The following is a 17252-nucleotide window of genomic DNA, read 5'->3' as shown; positions in this document are numbered from 1 at the left end:
GGAGAATACGGTTCGGGAGCAAGAAGAAAATATTTGGAAGTAGAGGAAGCAGTTTGAAATCCCAGCCCTGTTACTAAGGGCAGTGACTACAGCTATAGCTTCATTTTGATTATATATACTCCCAGGATCATTGGGTTCCTTTTTTCAACTAGTCCTGGACAAGGAAGTTAGGTGGTACAGTGCATAGGACCCTGGGCTTGGAGCCAGGAAGAATCTAGCCTTAGATACTTCCTTGGTATGTGTTCCCAGGCAAATCATATAACCCTTATTTTCCTTAGTTCCTGATTTGAAAAATGGGAACACATTGGAGAAGAAAACAACCAGCCACTCCAGTCTCTTTGTTAAGAAAACCCCATAGATAAAAGTCCACAGCATCACATGAAGTTGAATGTGACTGAGAGATTAAACAACAGCAAACCCTGGACTGCTGGGCAAATATTTACCTGAACGCCTGATTTCACAGTGGTAAAGTCTCAGTCAAACTTGATATTTCTTATTGCTCAAATTAACAGAAGAGGGGCTAAAATAGTTAAATAACTCCATCTGAGAAAAAGAAATTGTAAAAAGTCATCAATGAATTCCTTAAGAAAAAATCTCCAGGGTAAGATAAATTTAGTGAATTCTATCAAACATTTAAAAAAAAAACTAATTAATTGCAATACTATGCAGAAAGTTTGGGAAAATTGTCAAGGAAAGACTCCTACCAAATTCTTTTTGTGATGGAAATAGGGTGCTGATACCCATACCAGCATGAGCTAAAATATAAAAAGAAAAATATATATCAATTTCCTTAATGAATATAGATGCAAAAATTTTAAATAAGATTTTAGCACAAGGATTACAGCAACTTATTAAAAGAATAATGCACTATGATCAGGTAGCATTTATACAAGGAATGCACGGCTGTTTCAGTATTAGTTATGGTTTTCATCAGCATTATTTATTATATCAAAAACAAAACTAACAGAAACTATATGATTATCTCAATACATACAGAATTATTTTTGGACAAAATACAAGGTCCATTCTTATTGAAAACACTGGAGAGCATAGGAATAAATTTGAGTGTGTGTGTGTGTGTGTGTGTGTGTGTGTGTGTGTGTGTGTTTGTCCTTCACTGCTGAAGAAGACCATGCCATCAGAGAAATAATGACATGACTTGCACTTGACTTTGTTTTGAGTGAGACAAGGCTGTGCAGGTCACCACCCTCACTTCTCCTCCAGAGCCATATGAATACAGTGACCTGATATTAACAAGTTGAATGTAGATGACCAAGGATGAGGCAATTGGGGTTAAGTGACTTGCCCAAGGTTACACAGCTATTGAGTGTCAAGTGTCTGAGGTGAGATCTGAACTTAGATCCTCCTGACTCCTGCACTGGTGCTGTATCCACTGCACCACTTAGATGCCCCACAGGAATAAATAGAGCCTTCCAAGAAACATAAGTAACATCTTCCTAATACTAAATAGTAACTTGTTTCTCTTTTACCCAGGAAACCTGAGGGTCTTCCCTGGCTAGTTTGATATATATATATATGTGTGTGTGTGTGTGTGTGTGTGTGTGTGTGTGTGTGTGTGTGTGTGTGTGTATGTGTGTGTGTGTGTGTGTATATATGTGTGTGTGTGTGTGTCTATATATATGTATATATATATATATATATATGTAAAATTAAAGAAGTCTGATCGTTAAATAGATATATCCCACTCAAAGTGAGAATGTGATAAGACCTTCGCTGGAAAAGACCAAGGTCTCACATTGCATCCTGGGCCATCTCCAGTCATCCTAATGAATATCAGGTCACTGGATATAGATTGGCCAGTAGAAGAAAGTGAGGTTGCTTACCCTGCACAGCCCTGTCTCACTCAAATCAAAGTCAATTGCAAACCATGTCATCATCTTGATGTCATGCTCCTCTTCAAAAAGGAGCCAGGATCTCAACCCAGGCCTGGAGACTCCAACCCCAGTGTTCTGTACATTGCATGGCAGCTGTATTTTACTTCATGGAGTGGAGAAAGAGGTAAATAGACTTAATCATTGTCCAAAAGTAAAGGATATATCTACATGGAAAACCCTGGCCAGGAACTATATTGGGGAAGGGGAGGTGCTTGAGGGAAGGCCCTGATCTCCACGAGAAATGAGATCTAATGATGGTTCACTCTGGGACCTAAGGCTCAGAGGTCAGTAAAGCCAGGAAGGGAGGCTGCAGGAAGAACGGTTCAGGCAAGGGAGTAGCAGGGCAGGTCTCGCTGAGCCTGGCAGTTCAACCCTGGCTTAATGAATTGTTGAGGGCCAAGGTGGAGTGCAGGTAAAGTCCAGGCCAGAGTTTTTCTGAAGCCTCCTCTAGAATCTGTGCTCACACACATCTGTTACGGCTCTCCAAGACCTCTTGCTTTGTTGTATCCATGGGAACCCAGAGAACGTGCAGAGTACAAGGACCTTGAGTGAAGAGATAGGAGTTCCTGAAGATATCTACCCTGGGAATGGGATGTCTAAAAAGTAAACTAAAAATGTTTTCATGGGAATCACCTTGCTTGCTTGTAAGGGTCTATATAAAGCCCTAGCTTCAGTTAATAAATAGGAATTGTCCTTTAGTTTTCCCATCTGACACGTTGTTCTTTTCTTCGTCATTGCTTTACTGAACCACTGGACGCTGGCCAACCCCCCGAAAGTAGCGCCCAAATCAGGGACTGGCTAGAGACCTAGGAACGGACCTGTCCTTCAGTGATTGCGGTACCCTTTGGAGAGAAGCTCCGTGTGCTGTCAACCAGTATTAAGGTAAGGGGAAGGCTCCAGACCCTCTACAGAGACATTTCACTTTGTCGAAGCATTCATTTCAGGCACAGCAGAATAGCAGCAGTTTTCAGGATTAGAAGGGGAAATTACTCTGTGTTACTGGATCGAAAAGATAGCGGTCTATGTTCAGGCTTAGAAAAAGTAAGGGCGATTTTTGTTGTAAATACTTTACCAGGATAATACAAGGATTAAAGAACATAAATTAAGCTAACAGTCTTAATGTTGTAAATATTTCACTAGTCGTAGATACTTCACCAGGCTAAAGTGAGCTGGCTAGTAGTCTCAAAGAGAGTTTAACAAAAAAAGCAGTTTTAACAAAAGAAAGTTTGGCGAAACTAAAGCAGAGAAATTTTTTTCCAGTGTATACAGGACTGTTGCCCTTGATTCCCGGAGGGACTATAAATCTTGAAAAGTGGGAAACAGTAGGCAATCAAATGAGTGAGTATTATAGAGAGGTCAGAAAAAGCGCTTTTCCTGTTACAATGTTTTCAATTTGGAATGTACTTAAAATATGCTTGCAAGAATCAGAACAAGTACCATTGGCAAGAAAAACAGTAAAGGAAGATGCAGCCTCTAGTACAAGAGGGGAGGTTGACTTGACGGAGGGTGTCACACAGAAACTTATAACACAACTCCCTTTGGATTTTAAATTCTTAAAGAAATTAACCAATTAGTTTTTACATTCCATCTCTTCTAGACAGCACTTCTCAGAGAGCCCCATGCCCCACTGATTTGTGCAATTTAGCTAAAATCATTCTTGAAGGAGAAGATTACTTAGTGTGGAAATCTGAACTGTAAGAAAGATGTTTGGAACAAAGTAAAACAAATCAAGCCAAAGGTCTCATTTGTGCGGAGGATTTCTCACAATTTTTTCTCAGTTTTTGGATTCTTTTTTTATTGTCTGTATATGTGTTCTGTCTCTGTATGTTCTGTGCATGTGTTTGTTAGTTTATACTGCCAGCTACATTGCAGCCGGAATTTGAAATGCGATTCTCTCTTTCCCTTCCCCTTGTCCCTTCTCTCTGATAACTGCAGCATCAGGGAGGAGAATGGGAGAGAGAAAGAGAGAAACTAATCTTACATTATTTAGTTTATATAATTGCTAAATGCAGTTTCAGATAAGAAGTACAAGGAAATAACGTGTGTGCAGTTTTAAGGAAAGCATAAAAGTTTTGGAAATTGTTGGAATATTGTTGGTAAAATTCTCTCTCTCTTTCAACCTTCTAACCCTGGCCAGGTTGTGAAGGTGAAGAGAAAGGCCAGAAGAAATTGGGGAAATTTCCCCCCTCATATTACAGAGGCAAATTGACTAGCATTTTAATTATCTCATGCCTCATCTAAACCTAAAAGAGAAAAGGTTTTGTTCAATGTGAAACAACCAAAAGGTAGTTATTCTGGTTGTATTTTAAGTGCAACATATCACTTCTAATTGGATGCTTAAGGCAGTTCAGAATTTATTGCATTATTTGGCACTAAGGCAAATTGAGAAAATGCATGAATCTGAAAATGAAAAAAGACACTTCAGCGATAAAGCTTTGAACTTCCCATCGGAAAGAAGGGGACTAGGTGCCACTGGACTTTGTTCCAGAGTCTCTCTCACTTTCACTTGTAGTTTCACACCTTTTTCTTTCAAAAATGTTTTTAAGGAGTGGATACAGAAGCGAAATTTGCTTGAGTAAAAGTTAGAGCCATTAAGATTTTTTTACCCTGCAGTCCTGACTTTGATCATCAAACTAGGGTTGCAGTGAATAGTTAGGACAACAAAAAACATTTCAGTGGATTCTGTTAACTCCTCTCATCCTAGATTAGATCAAGGGAAGACAGTGCTAAGGAATAATAGGGAATTTACGTTATCCTCCCCGAGAGAAGGGGATGGGCCATAGCAGTACGAGATAACAAACCAACCAGCCTCTACATTTAGTAAGCCCAGTTTTCTATTAATAATTTTTATATGTGATGGTTTGGAAATGTAATTAATGTCACCTAAAGTTCACTGTTCACTGTTACTATTGTATTTCTACCTTGTAATAAAATTGTCTTGTATTGTAAAAATTAAGTGACCATTGTAATCTAGATATGGTGTTAGAGAAAGTCACCTTATTCATACTTAGGCTACACACTAGGGCCTAAAGCAATTACGCCACAGAAGTTAGAGATCAGAAGGGATTCTTTAAAAACACTAAATGACTTTCAAAAGCCGTTAGGAGAGTTGTTTAACATATTAAAAGGGGATCAGGATCTTACATCTCCTAGACAATTGACCCCTCTGGCTAATAAACAATTACAAAGAATTGAACAAGCAATTTTGGCATGGGTATTTTTACCTGCCCAACCAAACAAGTCCATCACACCTTATCCACAATTAGTAGCTCAAGTGATAAGAAAAGCTTTAAAAAGAGGCATTCAATTAACAGGATAAGTTCATCACATAATACACATACCATATACCAAAGAGCAAATTGAGTAACTGCTTACTCATGACATGGAATGGCAAATGATATTAACTATATATCAAGGACCACATGACAGTAATATCAAACATGACCTATGCCGCTTTTTACAACCTTATCAATGGATAATTCAGACACAGGTAAAGAGGGAACCTATCTTAGGAGCAACAATTATATTTACTGATGTCACAAAAAACCATAAGGCAGCTTACTACATATCCCTTTGTACACAAAGACTTATTTCCACACCTTTTGAATTTACACAGAAAAAATGAACTTTTTGCCATAATTACAGCCATTCAAGAAATAACATGTCCTTTAAACATTGTTTCAGCTAGTAAATATGCAGCATATGCAGTTATTCACACTGAGACAGCTCAAATAAAAAATCAAAATAATGAAGTGCAACAATTATTCATGACTTTACAAAACACAATTAGAACACATGAAGGAAAGATTTTCATAATGTATGTTCCTTCTCATACACAGTTACCTGGCCCCATAGCAGAAGGAAACAAACAAGCTGATAGTCTCCTTACTCTCACTTTTCTACAAGCACAAAACCTTAAGAAATTTGGCAAATGGATGTTACTCATATTCCAGAATTGGGCAAAAGCAAATATTTACATGTCACTATAGACACCTATTCTGGTTATACTATTGCCACCCCTCTTACCGGGGAATCCACAAAACATGCTATTGATCATTTATACAGATGCTTTTCTATATTGGGCATTACACAAATTTTTGCAACAGATAATGGTCCTGCATATACCAGTCAAGCCTTCACTGTGTTTTGTCATTCTTACAGAATACACCAACAGACTGGAATTCAGTATAACCCCACTGGTCAAGCTACTGTTGAACATCACAACCACGATATTAAGACCCTCTTCCAAAAACAAAAGAAAGGGGGAGAAGTTGACACCTGACCGTGAAGGGCTCACAACGGCCCCAAAAGAATTTCAACAAAAGAAAACACACTTTATAGACAACAGAGTCATAAAAGTTCACTGGAGGGATCGGAAATCAGGGTTGTGATTTGGGCCAACTAATTTACTAACCTGGCGGCGAGGTTACGCTTGTGTTTCTCCAGGAAATGGCCAGGAGGTGGTCTGGATCCTGGAAAGGAAGATCAGACACACCCCATTCTTTGGAGAAATGGATGAGGAAGCTGTGCATTCAGAAAGAAAAGAGACCCAGTGCCCAGAGGCCCCGGCATCAACCAGATAAGAGCATGAGAATGCTGATTTCGATCTTCACTGCTCTCCAGATCACCAGCACCAGGACCATTGCCCAGGTGGAAACAGAGACTGAAATGGAGAGATGGGCTATACTGCATAATCCACCTTGAGTGAGAGTGGTGAGTTGGGGTGAAGAAATTGAGGAAGTACTTATGGTGAGAAATGCTTCAGTGCGGTTAATAAGGAAATTAATATTCCTAAACCAGAAAGGAGTACAAAGGTTTTGCTTAATTTCACAGGGCTAGCACCTATTGCACCTATAAGCTTTTTGTAAAACAGTAGTATATCACATTGCTTCATGTTGACATATATAAATCTTACTGCACACTATATTCTTAGAACATATGGAGCTTACTGGGTATAGTAATGCTAGGGTTGCCAAGTAAGGAATTCACGAAAGGCATGATAAGTAGACCATCAGCACCAATTTGCAGTAATTTATTTGGATGGGATAATAAATTTAAATGCCCGCCGTTTATTAGATGTCAAACTCTTTGCCATAATGTGACAAATAACTCTACCGTCCTGTTACAAATGTGGAATCAAAATCATGCTACATTGGCTACGGGAGGCTGGATTTTACCTGAAATAGTTCTTCCCTTAGGAAAATCAGACATTCAGTTATGGAAGGCTATGGCTTCATTGGGATAGATTAACACAACTACTAGGGCTATACCTGCTGGCAAAAGGGTTAATAAAACAGAGAGTCATAATGACAGACGTGCTTGCTTAGGAAAAAATTTGGCCTTTATGGTAAGAATATTTGGAAATGTTTCATTAGTAAAAAAAAAAGGTTCTGTATGGAATGTAACTTGTTTTAATTGTACTGTCACAGAATGTATTGACCCCAAAGTCTAAGAAAAAGATATTGTTTTTGCAATTACTTGCCCAAGATTTGCAATGATGCCTGTTAAGAGAAAAGGATGGCCTCAGAAGGGAGGAGCCAAGATGGCGGAGGAGAAAGACACACAGATGCTAGCTCCGAAACCCACAGCCCATAAAATACCTGTAAAGAAGAACTCCTAACAAATTCTGGAGCAGCAGAAGTCACAGAATAACGGAGTGGAGGAGATTTCTGTTCCAGAGAGCCCTGAAAAACCAACATCAAAGATCCATTGCACACCAGACCCAGAGCAGAGCCCAGGCCTGACTTGGCCACGTGGCACAGAGAGCAGCAGATCCGAGCAGGCTTCAGGGACAGAATCTCCAGCAGCTGAGCAGGTCCCTCCACCCACAGACACCAAAGGTCAGTGAGAGAATCTTTTCAGCTTGCCAAGAGGGGAGAGGGGTGTCTCCATAACTCAGGCCCCCTCGGGAGGCAGCAGCAGAGGCGGCAGCAGACAAGGGCTCCAAAAGCAGGCAGGAGCTCAAATCCATTGTTGAAGGTCTCCACATAAATCCCCTGAGGGAACTAAGCCCCATGTGGAGGCCTTGCCCCCACCTGAGCACCTGAATTTAATCTCACACTGAATAGCAGCCCCATTCCCGCCAAAAGCCCTGAGGCTGGGAAGCAGCATTTGAATCTCAGAGGCCAAGCTCTGGCTGGGAGGATCCGGAGGCGAGGTGGGTGTGGAGAGGACACTCAGAAGTCAAGTCTTGCTGGGAAAATGCCCAGAAAAGGGAAAAAAATAAGACCATAGAAGGTTACTTTCTTGGTGAACACATATCTCCTTCCATCCCTTTGAATGAGGAAGAAAAAGGCTTACCATCAGGGAAAGACACAGAAGTCAAGGCTTTTGTATCCCAAACATCCAGAACAAATTTTCAATGGGCTCAGGCCATGGAAGAGCTCAAAAAGGATTTTGAAAATCAAGTTAGAGAGGTGGAAGAAAAACTGGGAAGAGTAATGAGAGAGATGAAAGAAGAGCATGAAAAACAATTAAACACCCTGCTAAAGGAGACCCAAAAAATGCTGAAGAAAATAACACCTTGAAAAACAGGATAACTCAATTGGCAAAAGAGGGTCAAAAAGCCAATGAGGAGAAGAATGCTTTCAAAAGCAGAATTAGCCAAATGGAAAAGGAGATTTAAAAGCTCACTGAAGAAAATAGTTCTTTCAAAATTAGAATGGAACAGATGGAGGCTAATGACTTTATGAGAAACCAAGAAATCACAAAACAAAACCAAAAGAATGAAACAATGGAAGATGATGTGAAATATCTCATTGGAAAAACAACTGACCTGGAAAACAGATCCAGGAGAGACAATTTAAAAATTATGAGAATACCTGAAAGCCATGATCAAAAAATGAGCCTAGACATCATCTTTCATGAAATTATCAAGGAAAACTGGCCTGATATTCTAGAGCCAGAGGGAAAAATAAGTATTTAAGAAATCCACAAATCACCTCCCAAAAGAGATCTAAAAAGAGAGACTCTTAGGAATATTGTAGCCAAATCCCAGAGTTCCCTGGTCAAGGAGAAAATATTGCAAGCATCTAGAAAGAAACAATTCAAGTATTGTGGAAATACAATCAGGATAACACAAGATCTAGCAGCTTCTACATTAAGGGATCGAAGGGCGTGGAATAGGATATTCCAGAAGTCAAAGGAACTAGGACTAAAACCAAGAATCACCTACCCAGCAAAACTGAGTATAATACTTCAGGGGAAAAAATGGTCTTTCAACTAAATTGGGGACTTTCAAGCATTCTTGATGAAAAGACCAGAACTGAAAAGAAAATTTGACTTTCAAACACAAGAATGAAGAGAAACATGAAAAGGTAAGCAGCAAAGAGAGGTCATAAGGGACTTACTAACGTGGAACTGTATACATTCCTACATGGAAAGACGATATTTTTAACTCTTGAAACTTTTCAGAATCTGGGTAGTTGGTGGGATTATACACACACACACGCACGCACGCACGCACGCACGCACAGAGACAGCACAGAGTGAATTGAATAGGATGAGATCATATCTTTAAAAAACGAAATTAAGCAGTGAGAGAGAAAATTTAGCAAAGAAAGTATCATTAGCTTTAAAGGCACAAGCCAGAATTAATAATGAGTTTTATCATATTTTATATGCTATGAGAGAAACCATTGTGCAAGTAGGGAATGAGTTAAACATATCAGAAGCTATGTTAGCAATGAAAAGTCATGGGACATAGGGACTGAAAAAGTAGGGAACTCTTGCTTTGAGCCAACCATCTGACCTGATAGAATCGAGAATCTATTGCATTTTTAGGGCACAGAGGAGGAAGGATCTCAAGTCTGACTCCAAACACTTCCTGGTATACCCATCGCAGGCTAGATTCCTGCTTCCTTCTCACTTTCTACAGTTAAACACAGCCTGGTAGGCTCCAGACTTTGGCCCTCTGTTCTCCTAGCATATACAGTCAGGCTGTGTCTCCAGCAGGACACAATCAGGGGAAGCCACCAGTTTCTCGTGAGGGTAAAGCCAGGAGGCAATCCCCAGAAAGATCAAAATCCATAGAGAAGATCTAATCTGGATATTGCTTCCCTTCTACCATCATCATCATCATCTTCATCTCCTTCTTCTTTCTTCTTCTTCTCTTACTCCTTCTTGTTCTTCTTCTCCTTTTTCTTACTGAAATCCTCAAAAATAAAGTTACTTTTTATTACCGACATTCTTTGTGTTTCAAATTTTGAGTTCCAACTTCCTTCCCTCCTTCTAGCCCCTCTTCCACTCACTGAAAATCAAGTGATATGATATCAATTATAAAAATGAAATCATGCAAACCCCATGTTCTTATTAGCCATATCAGATAAGTAAATACAATAAAGAAAGTGAAAAATTATGCTTCAAATTTCATTCAGAGTTCATCAGTTCTGTTTCGGTAGGAGAACATTTTTTCATCATGATCCCTTTGGAAATGTCTTTATCACTTTATTAACAGGAGAAGTTGTCTTTTTACCGTTAATCATCACTACAACATTGCTCCATGTTTACATTATTACTAAAATAAAGGGATAATTTTCCTTCTCCAAGGATACCCCAACACTTTTGTCACTTCATGGATGGGATGATCTCATTATTTGCTCCATATTCTGTGAATCCCCTTGACAAGTTCCTCCTTCCCTCTGGGGTTAAGATGATCTCCAAGGGCCTTGTCCACTTTAAATCTATGAACTTTCACTTCTCCTTCCCTACTCTCCCCTAAGGACTCTCCGGAGGTCACTGCCTCATTCAGTAAGCCAAGACTGAGGTGCCAGGCTCACTGGGAAGAGCCCTGTTATTTCCCGACCTGAACCACTCTGCTTGCAGCCTCCCTTCCTGGTTTGACTGACCTCTGAGCCTTAGGTCCCTGAGATAGATATGGCTAGATGTGATCTCATGGAGAAGGTTCTTCCCTCCAGCATCCCTACAACAACATCCCTATTTAATAACTTCCTCCAATTATCCTGTGGAAAAAATCTAAAGACAATGGCATCATGAGAATGCAAGGGGGATGAGAACTTGAGTGGATACAATTGCCACGACAAACCTCTCCATAACTCTTTTGCTGATTATAGGAACAGTGTCTGTTAATTTTCCTTCAGGACATGCTCTGACTTTGAGGAGATCTGTTATCTGTTTTAGACAGTGATGCGGATTGCAATTGAAAGTCTATTGAGGGAGAGGAGGGAAGCACGTACCAGACAAGGGAATACATCACCAGCACCTTTCTTGTTTCATGTCTCACAGCAACAGCTGCTTGCTTTTCGTGTCTTCTGCATGCTGTTCTGCAGTCTCCATCTTTACTTCATTTTCCATGGCCCTGGCTCTGCCTGCCTCTGTCTCTGCATTTCTTCGTCTGTTTTGTTCTCTGTCTCTCAACATAGACAATATACACAGTGCCTGTGCGTACATACACGTGCATTTTTGGGTATTTCCTGATATTTTGTAACCCTTGGTGATTTAGGTCTGCTCCTAGCTGATAGTCCACAAAAAAGCTGGGAAGAAGCTCTTCCCTCCCCCTGGTCTAGTGAGCATAATGGAGGCCTGATAAAGGGGTAGGCTGAGTGTCCCAACTCAGGATTCAAGGTCCTAGGTGACTGACCAGTTACCATAGCAATCAGTGATTAGGACAGGCTGCTCTCGCCTAAGGGAACACTGAAATTTGCCTCTAGAGAGATTATATTTCCCCAGAGGTGAGGTGAGTCACTTGATCTAAGTTTCTTCTGGAAATTTTGTGAGACTCCCCTTCCTACTCTCTGCTCTTTGAATAAGCCAGGGGTAAACATCCTGCTGCTCAGGAGTTGGACGTTTTGGAACAGAGGCTTCAATCTCTATTTATTCTTTCATATTTTCACTGAATAATTGACTCACCTCATCAATAATTTGCAGAGATTGAGCCAAACCAGCTAGGACCAGTCACTCATACAGTAACAGTGGGTTAAGCTCAGCTGGGGTTACATAACTCCACTTGTGCCTCCTGGAAAGGGAAGATTTCTTTTTTTCTTTCGTATTGAATTATTACCAAAAATCACCTGGGGGAAGGCCTTGATCCAGGCTTAAAGAGACTACATTTGCACTGTACACACACCAGGTTCAGCCAGACATTCGATGGTGGGAGGAAGAGTTTGATCTTAGGTAGCTTGGAAGGATCAAAGATCCTAGGCAACTCTATCAATAGGCTTCACCTCAGTTCCAGTCCCTAATTGGGAAAATCTCTAGTACACTGTAAGAGCTTCGGCAAACACCCTTCCATCAATGATATTCAGTGTTCTCAAGATTCTCTCAGGTCTGTCTGTCTGTATGATGAGGGTCTTTCAAGTGTGGCCAGTCTATTCATCTCCCCCTGGAGCAGTGACATTCTGGGTTGCAAGGTCCCTTTCAGCTCTGGCATACTGTGATGTTAATATGATCTTGCCACCTTCTGAAGTTTTGTGTTCCAAGTTTCCCTTCCAGCTCTGACATTCCATATTCTCTGGTCCTTGGCGCTCCCAGATCACACATTCTATATTCTAATGATGTTTTCAGTCCTGACATTCTAATGATTTGTTACGTAAGTATAACACTACCTTAAAATCAAGATCTCATTTTTAAAGTGAACCTAGCAGTAATACAATGCCCCTTGTCAATCCACATGGTTCCCACTTCTGAAGTTTTAGGGAAAGGTTTTTAGATGAAACACTATGGGTTAGGAAAATTCCCAACATTTAGGCAGAGGTTTGGCTCTCTGCTTCAATTGACATCTGTATCAGTCTCTATTTAACACCAAGGATTTTTGTGGTTGAGGCACAATCCAGGTTACTAGAAACTTTTGTGTGAGTAAAAAGCTCATTACTATACTGTCTATGAGTAGACTGGTATTAACAGGGGAAGTAGTAGACTTCTACTTCAATCTTTCCATGCCCTCAAGTAGGCAGGTACCCTGGTGGCACCAGCTTGTGTGTAATCCTCTGAGATGCTCATAGAGTCAGTGTCCATCTTCAATATTTTCCTTCTCTGCCCCAGCTTAGTCTTCTTTCTCTTTCTCCTGTTGCTGGTTGTCCCAGCTCTGCCAGTTCTTGGCTCAGCTTGCTACGTCTCTGCTCTTCCTTCTCTACTTCCAAACCTTAGGAATCTCTATATTTTTCTTGGATAGGTCCTCTCTTTCATGCAAGTTCTTAAAGGCATGGACAAATCCCTTAAGGCAGTGTTTTTGATTGATTCCAGAAGATATATATGGACCTTGTTCAGACTTGGTTCTCATTGATTGATTCAATTAATAACTGTTGACAGTTTGTGTTGTGAAGCAAGCTTATTTGATGCAGCTTCATTTAGTTTCTATTTGGATAGGTTCAGAATAGTAATAATAGTATTAGTAAATAATAATAGTAATGATGGTGATGGTGATGATGATGATGACGATAAAGGTCTCAATAATTAAGTCTCAACAGTTATGCCACAATCAGTAAGTTTCAATAGGTATCCAATATTACCACAATTGATCAGCAGCAACGTGGAAATAATCTACATCTGGATCAAGCAGGTAGGGAGTCCTGGGTCAACCTCCAGAATCCCTAGGGGAATGTCCTGGTCTACGCTTCTACACCACAGGGAGAAGAGAGGAGTGGGATGCAAAATGGGACTCTTGAAAATGACTCAGGATTACCAGGATTTTGTAGTTCTTTTTAACCAAGAAGTAATTTTGTTAGCTAAATGCGTGATTGATGGGAAAAAAGCTGTCCTCAAAACACCCTTGAGGGCATTTCTCTTTAGGAATATCTGATTCCAGGAGATGTGGCCAGACCTCCTTGGTGGCAGAGATCATAAATAGACTTTCAGTATATAGCTAGGAATAAGATTAGTTAGAGTCAGAATCCAGGCATGCTCAGTGAGGTCAGAAGATCCTAAATGCATGCATTACGTAGTTAATATGGCTAAGGAAAGTAATATTTACTTTGAAGGGATAGAATAATTAGAAAAGTTCTTCAATTTTACATAAAGATCATCCCACCACTAAGTATCTGTGATCTAAGGACTCCGTCCTCAACTCCCACAGTCTAGTACCAGAGAGGTTTTCCTTAAAATGGAAAATATATATATCTAAAAACTTCAGCAGACATCATCTGTAATGGGGATAGGCTAGAAGTTTTCTGGTAAGGTCACGAGTGAAGCAAGAATCTCCATTATCACCACTATTATTTAATAATTTACTAGAAGTGTAAGCACTGATAATAAAACAAGAAAAAGAAATTAAAGTAACTAGAATACACAATGAGGAAACAAAACTTTTAGGTTTTTTGCAAACGGTACACAGAGAGCATCCTAGAGAATAAACTAAAAACTATTTGAAATAATTAACAGCTTTAGCATAGTTGCAGGATATAAAATGAACCCACATCAATCATCAGTATTTCTGCATGTAACCAACAAATTCGGGCAACAAGAGAAATATCAGAAAATTTTTCTGGTACAATTTCTTAAAATAATGCCTAGGCTCTTTCTCTAATCTTTAATTTTATAGCAGGACGCAAACCACCCTCCACTGTGAATGGAAGGGCCAGTGTTGGAAAGCAAAACCTTACCATCAACTGCCAGAGCCCTACCTACAACATTCGTGTAAGTCAAAGAGACTATGGAGTATATGTGTGGGGGCTGGGGAGGATGGAAATCAGGAGGAACAAGGGAAGTAGATCCCTGGTCATAATCCTGTGCTCCCATGCACCAGTCACGTTAGAGGGAGCCCTGAATCCTTGCTCCATTCTGACCCTTAGGCCTGCTCCCCTTCAACTTTTTCATGATGGTGTTGGTGGTGGGGTAGTCCCTTCCAGACTCCCAACTCTGCAAGACAGGCTCTCTGATGTGTTCTTGGGAATACTGAGTCTTGTCGTTTGCCCTGACTGTGGCATCCTTAGTGCCTTTTCCATCCACGCTGAAGGTGAGCCTTCTAGTGTGCATTCTTGTCCCCAATTAGAGTGTTTGTGTTCGTCCTTCGTTGCCAAAGAAGACCATGCCATGAGAGAAATAATGACATGACTTGCACTTGACTTTGTTTTGAGTGAGTGAGGACTGTGCAGGTCACCAGCCTCACTTCTCCTCCAGAGTCATCTGGATCCAGTGATCAGATATCCATCAGGATGACTGGAGATGACCCAGGATGAAGCAAGTGGGGTTAAGTACTTGCCCACGGTCACACAACTAGTGAATGTCAAGAGTCTGAGATGAGATTTGAACTCAGGTTCTCCTGACACCTGCACTGGTGCTCTATCTATTGCACCACCTAGCTGACCCAGTTAGAGTGAGAGGTCCTTGAGAGCACTGACTGTCTTTATCTACTTGTAATGGCAGCTTTTAGTATGGTTCTAAGTATGTAGTAAGTAAGTACTTAACCAATGCTTTTTCATTCATTCATTTGTTCATTCATTTACTTCTCAATAAAACTACTTGTATTTTGAGCCTGGGGAGCCTGTGTACTTGTCAGCAAAGCTATTGGTGGAGGTGGGAATGGATTGTCAAATGCTGAAGCTTCCATACTGTCTAGAGGGGTCTGGTTGAGGGGCAGAAAAGGTCAGGGACATGAATGGTCTTTGTAGCTATGTGCTGCCTTGATTACAAGGGAGTGTAGATTGTGTTCAGGGAGGACGAGTCCCTTTGGTGTGATAGCTGCCAAGCCTTTTCAGGGTTGCTTTTCCACCTTTTGTGTCCACCTGTTCTACCCAACCCTCACCTGTGACTCCAAGAGGCTGCAACATTCGTAGCAGTCACACTGCAGTAGCCACGCCCTGGTAAGCCATTTTAGCAGACAGGTCAAACGAGGCTGAAGGTAACCAAGGGGTCTCAAACCTGTTGTTGAGTTAGGGGTGTGTCTACCCCAAGCATGCGAAGACTTTCCCTGGTGAAATCGGTGGATGAGAACTATTTGTTCCAACCACCATGAAGGCAGATGAAGCAGGTGATGTGGAGTGCTTAGAGCTTGGTTAGACACTGAAGATCGTAAGGTCATCCACTGCATCTGAGCCATCACCAGTTATCTTGATTCTGTCCTGACCCTGGACTATGATGACTCCAGAGGAGAGAGGGAGGCTGACAACTTCTTGAAACTCTGCCTCACTTGAAATCAATATTTATGCATGATTCAAAAGACATCACCCATACCATTTTACTATTAAAATTCAAAGTCCTGGGGTGACAGGAAAGTGATGAAGCAGTAGGTGCAGATACACTGAGACCTGTAGTCGCAACCCTGTGCATAGATGTCACAGGCCATAGGGTCGTTTCTCACTGGAAGCAGCAGTGAAATTCAGCAGCCCCCTGGGTGCCTGAGCAGCTTTCTAAGGATCACACTGTTCACATCATGGTGTGAGGAAGGGGGCTAGAAGAGGTGCCCTAAAATTTATCGCCTTACCTAACACTTACCTGATTGCCATACCCAGAGGGGAATCCAACTCTGCGGCTGAAACACAAAAACATGTACAAAAACATCTGCAAAGGTGATTCCACTCACCATCGGCACATGGAATATGTGTACACTTATAGACAACAAAAAATATAGTAGACATGAAAGACAAACTGCTTTTGTTGCAAGAGAAATCAACAGGTATCACATCCAAATGGCAGCCCTGAGCGAAACAAGGCTGGCAAATGAAGGCCAGCTTACTGAAGTTGGAGCTGGATACACATTTTTCTGGAGTGGCCACAGTGAAGGGGAGCACCGTGAAGCTGATGCAGATTTTGCAATCAAAACTCATAGTCAGCAAGCTGGTATAACTGCCAAAAGGAGTGAATTACAGGCTCATGACAATGCGATTGCCACTCGCAGGAAAACATCATGCCACCATCATCAGCCTATGCTTCCGCCATGGCCAATCCTGATGAGGTCAAAGAAAAATTTTAAGACCTAGAGACCCTTATCATCAATGTGCCTAAATGGACAAGCTTATAATTCTGGGTGACTTTAATGCTAGAGTAGGCTCAAAATACCAGACTTGACAGGGAGTCTTAGGGAGGAATGGAGTTGGAAATAGCAACAGCAAAGGCCATTTACTGCTGAAGTCTTGTGCATCACATGACCTTCTCATCACCAACACTATTTTCCATTTACCTAACGCTATAAAACCCATGCAGCAAATATTGGCATCTAATAGACTATGTGATTGCAAGGAGAAGAGACAGACAAAATGGGAGGTGACAAAGGCAATGCGTGATGCAGAGTGCTGGACTGATTATAGACTTATCCTTTCCAAGCTAAATATTCGCATTCAGCAAAAGTGCCACCGCCAAGGCAAAATGACTACCAGAAGAATTAATGTCAACAAATTAGAGCTCTTCTCTGAGCCTGAACAGTTTGTTGCTAACTTGGAGGGAAAGTTGAGTCAACACGCAGTTGGC

This window comes from Notamacropus eugenii, chromosome X, assembly GCF_028372415.1.
Source record: "Notamacropus eugenii isolate mMacEug1 chromosome X, mMacEug1.pri_v2, whole genome shotgun sequence".
Lineage (NCBI taxonomy): Eukaryota > Metazoa > Chordata > Mammalia > Diprotodontia > Macropodidae > Notamacropus > Notamacropus eugenii.
The sequence above is the reverse complement of the archived record's forward strand: the minus strand, read 5'-3'. Positions refer to the sequence as shown.